Source organism: Momordica charantia, unplaced genomic scaffold (assembly GCF_013281855.1).
Source record: "Momordica charantia cultivar OHB3-1 unplaced genomic scaffold, Mcharantia_2.0 BLBB01000036.1, whole genome shotgun sequence".
NCBI classification, from domain to species: domain Eukaryota; kingdom Viridiplantae; phylum Streptophyta; class Magnoliopsida; order Cucurbitales; family Cucurbitaceae; genus Momordica; species Momordica charantia.
The window spans coordinates 46,635-51,799 of NW_028275192.1; the positions used below are offsets into that span (position 1 = coordinate 46,635).

General features: G+C 36.6%; 1 long non-coding RNA gene across 1 annotated transcript; it reads left to right on the forward strand.

Moving 5' to 3' along the window:
* The first annotated feature begins 475 nt into the window (after window positions 1–475).
* LOC148207888 (uncharacterized) lies at window positions 476–1,914 on the forward strand. The gene is made up of 3 exons (XR_015787601.1): window positions 476–621; window positions 1,047–1,413; window positions 1,505–1,914. It is a non-coding gene; the product is annotated as an uncharacterized LOC148207888 (long non-coding RNA).
* Window positions 1,915–5,165: the final 3,251 nt, after the last annotated feature.

Sequence of the window (5,165 nt, forward strand, 5' to 3'; positions counted from 1 at the left end):
AAATTAAACAGACACCATAATTTAACACAAATTTCATGATTCGGTTAATTAGTGATTTGTATAATATAACAGTTGTTTTGTTTCTCCTTTCTCTCTCTCTTTTAACCATTACCCAGCCTCAATTCTTCTCTCTCTCTTAGCTAGCAATATAAACGCAGCAGCCAAATCTCATCGTCATCAACCAGAAACCCCTACATCCGTTTTCTCTCCTTCTGAATCTTCTGATTGTTACCCCTTCAATTCCCTCTATATTATGCTACTCCAATCTACTCCAATCGAATCCAATCCAATTCCATATAATCCTGATCAGATTTGCTTCTGGACGGACTTATTTCGATCCGCCGACGATCTGTTGTTTTGTTCTGATTACCTATTGCGATTGTAATTCTGAGATACTATCTATTTCGGCTCGTTTTTGTTTGCCGATCAGATTGGGTTGATTTCGGTGGGTTATGAGGCAATGGAAGAATTGAGAAATGTAACTACGAGAGCTTGAAAGGATGCCGGGTTAACACAGAAAATGACCAATTAAATGGTGGGTCATCGGCTATATACTCGCTCTCGCCCAATGGATTTTGGTCCCAGCAACGCGACGATGTTAGCTACAATCAGCTCCAGAAGGTATTTGTTTCTTTCCTTTCCGGAAGATTTAATTCGAGTTCTCATTCTCATTATTTTTCTGGGAATAATTGCCACTACAGTAGATCACTTTTCTGCTCTGGCTTTTTGCCGGAATTATACTTCATACAAGTCTGGATTTAATACTGCCGCCGATGTAATTTACCGGAGGAGTGTCTAGCATTTTAGATGTGTGAGTTTGACACTGTAGACTTTTTTATTTTTTACTCAAAAACGTTATGCTGAATTTCCATATTTCCTCTACGTGTATCTGCTCTCTATGAACTCCAAATCTTCATTGCAATCATATCGTTTAGTTATGACCTTGAATCGTTAATTGGGATAAGTATGATCTAATTCCAGCATTACTTGGAACTTACGGGTGAACTGACCATTGGCTAATAAAATTGTGTTTGCTCTCAATGTAGTTCTGGAGTGAGCTGCCGCCCCACACTAGGCAGAAACTCCTGAGAATCGACAAGCAAACCCTGTTTGAGCAGGCTCGTAAGAATATGTACTGCTCTAGATGTAATGGTTTGCTGCTTGAAGGATTTTTGCAGATTGTCATATATGGGAAGTCTTTACAACAAGGAAAACATGTGTGAATCATTCCTGCAACAGATTAGGGGTTTCAAAAATCATACATGTGATGGATCATTATCAGTTAATGGATTTCAAGATGAAATTCAAGATCCATCTGTCCATCCTTGGGGTGGTTTAACCACAACCCGTGATGGCTTGCTGACACTTCTGGATTGCTATTTGTGTTCAAAGTCTTTCCTTGGTCTCCAAAATGTAAGTGCACTTTTTTTTTTGGGTTTTCTTAGTCATTATGCACTCTGTAGTAGATCATCTTTTTTAATGGCTAAGATTTGCCTTGAAGCAGGTCTTTGATAGTGCCCGTGCTAGGGAGCGAGAACGTGAATTGCTTTATCCTGATGCATGTGGTGGGGGAGGTCGAGGTTGGATAAGTCAAGGGACGGCAGGTTTGGCAGGGGACATGGAACAAGGGAAACATGTGCCTTGCACACTGCTAGGCTTTCTTGTGATACATTGGTTGATTTCTGGTCAGCGTTAGGAGAAGAAACTCGACAATCTCTTCTAAGAATGAAAGAAGAAGATTTTATTGAGAGACTAATGTACAGGTCTCTAGCAAAAGCTCATCCCTTGTTTCATGCATTGCATTTAAATAAATGTGTTTTTTATTTGTTGATGAACGTAACCTTTAGAGATATGAAGTATCATGAATGCATTTTGTAGTAAAACTAACAGAAATAGTAGCAACTTCTTAGTAAGGAATAAATCTGATTTTTGTCTGCATGTTTAAGAGTTAAGCTAGTTTCAAGATTGTGTTGTCTTGATATATTGGATAGATATGATTTAGTTAAGGAACCTATAACTTAAGCAGATGCTATGGTTTACAAGCCGAGCTTCAACCTGGTTCTGTATATGCTTTCTTGATTTATTAGATAGATATAATTTTAGTTGACCCTATAGCTTAAAGATATTCTTTGGTTCACAAGCCAAGCTTCAACCTGGTAGTGTATTGTGCTGTCATGGGTTTAAAACTCCCTGGTACCTTAGACATTAATATCTTAATCTTAGTTTAACTATCAAGAATTGTAGTTTAGATGCCAAGAGGGTGACTCAGGAGATTCTTGGACATAAAATAATGCATACCTTCAGATATGCTCTTCGATGGAAGGAAAAAAAAACTTTACCTGAGCAAGGGCATTACTTGAGAGAAGGAAAAGTACCCTTACTGACGATTATCAGATTATGGTGATTGACAATAAGTTTAGATTTGGACTTAAGAATTTGAAGTTTCATTTTCAAGTATTGCACGTTATAATTTGAAGGTTTGAAGAACCAATAAATATTTGTACAATTTGAGCATTCGCCAATGCCAAAACTTCTCTAAGTTGTGGCAGGCAGTTCATCTCTTGACTCCTCTTATGTTCTCTAGCACAACATAGTGGACCCTAGAGGGGATAATTGCCACAATGGCACATCTGCATTACGTTAGTGACAACTTCCACTTCCACACATATATGTACATTTTTTAGCTTATAAAGAAAAAGGGAAAATTGTAAAAAGCAAAGAGATAAAATCACTAAATGAGCTAGTTATTACATGGTTAGAATAACCATTATGAGTCAATTTTCCTATTGCTTGGTTTAATCCAATTCTTTGTTGCCAATGAAATTTTGGAGGAATATAAATTTAAAAAGTAGAGTGGCTAGTTTTTGAAGCTTGATATTGAGAAAGCATTGGACGGGTGGATTGAGATTTCTTAGAAGAAGTTTTAAAAGCAAAAAGGCTTCGACAAAAGACGGATTTAGTGGATGATGGGATGCGTAATGGGGTTTCTTAGAAAAAGTGTTAAAGCAAAAAGGATTTGGCAAAATATGGATTCAGTGGATGATGGGCTTTGTAAGGGGACACAATTCTCATTTTCTATAAATGATTGGCCTCGAGAGATAATTCAAGTCTCAAAGAGGACTAAGACAAGGTGAACTACTCTCATCTCTTCTTTTCTTAATGATCAATGAGGTTTTGAGTAGCCTTATTGAGAACATATATTCATACGGCCTCTTTGAAGGTTTACCATCATAAGTAATTCAATTCATGTTTCACATCTTCAATTTTTCGACGATACTCTTCTTTATTTGCAAATATGATGATGCAACGATGGATAAATTACTCGACTATATCAAGGCTTTAGAATGGATATCGGGTTTGAAGGTCAATTTGGATAAATAAGTTGTTTGTGGAACTAATGTGTATTCTTTTGATTCAAGTTGCTTCTAGGCTTCATTGTAAGGTGGAGTATTTGCCAATCTCCTATTTGGGTGTGCCCCAAGGAGGTAATCCGAATCCCCAAATATTTGGCTTCCAATATCTAAAAAGATTATGAAAAAGTTTGGATAGATGGAAGAGATTTCAACTTCCTAGAGGAGTAGGATTGACTTTGTGTAATGTGGTTTTTTTCTAATATCCCAATTTACTTCATGTATATATTTCTAATACCTTCGAAAGTTAGTATTTAAATTGAGAGAAGCATAAGAATTTTTTAAGGGAGGCGATGATGCTGGAAACTGAAGCATTTGGTTAGATGGAACTTAGCTTCTCAATATATAGAGATGACAGTTTATGTATGGACGGGCTGAAATGGAGAAACTTGGCTCTTCTGGCAAAATGGGGTTGGTGATTTTTTCATAGAACTTCTTCTCTTTGGCGTCATGTGGTGGCCAATATATAGGCTTGAACCTTTTGGATGGTTGTTTGAGGTGTCCTTGAATCAACATTTCCAATCAGTGGAAGTTTGTGGAAAATCTTTCCCTTTTTTCTTTTTGATGGGAAAAGGGAAATATACTAGCATCTAATATATATATCATGAAATCATACAAAATGAGAGGGAAGATCGTCCTAAGCTGGAAGAGGCTACAAGAAACACCTCCAAGTGGCCATTAAAGAAGATAAATTATAGGCATGGAAGTATGTAGAATTTTTGCACCAATTGAGAGCCAAATAAGTTAAAGGTTCCATAATGTTGTCCATAGACTTCCCTTTGTCATTGAAAATGCGATTGTTTCTCTCCATCCAAGTAGACCACGAGAATGTTCTAATGAACTTGACCCATAGGAGCTTCTTCTCTCTTTTGAACGGATCCCGGTTAGGCTGATGACGAGCATTCCTTGTATGCCTCTAGGGATGATTGTGTACCCCAACCAAAAGAGGATATCATCATTCAAAAAGATTCTGCCAGTGGGCAAGTGATAATAAATGGCTTTGCGTTTCTGAGTCCTTCGCACATATAGAGCAAAAATTTGGGGAGATAGTAATGCATATTCCATGGGGATTTTTGCTGCAATATGTCAAAGTGGAAAGATGGTAAATGTATCTCTTTTTTGTCATGATATTTGGCTAAGAGCTTACTTTCTTTAAGTCCATTTTCCGCAACTTTGGAGGGTGTTTTACTACTTAACTGCTCTGTTTTTTATTATCGGGATGCATCTTACTATTCTTGGAAAATTGGGATGGGAAAAATTTGAAAGAGGCTGAACTTTGAAGACTTTAGTTCTTTGCTGGCCAAGTTGGATTTGGTAAAGTTGGAAACTTGACCCTTTGGGATTGTTTTCAGTAAGTTCCTTGCCAAAGCATTTTGTTTCTTCTAATCCTTTGCCAAAAGAGGTGTTTTTGGCAATTTGGAAGTCAAAAATTGCAATTTTTTTAAATTACAAAATTTTTACCCCTAAGAGGGCATATGAACTTCAATTGATTGAAATTCCTTTAACAAATGGAAGCTCCACATGCTTAAATTACTTTAACAAAGTAAAGTTTCTTCTAATCCATGGATTCTATATAATGAATTTTGATTGAGGATCTACAATTGATTGAAATTCCTTTAACAAATGGAAGCTCCACATGGTTAAATATGCAAGAAATACCCAGTCAATCTTTACTTAGATTCTTTGTTTCATTTGAATGGTTTGATGGTTTTTTGGAAACAAAGCTATGAAGAAACCAAGATTACTTACTTCTAA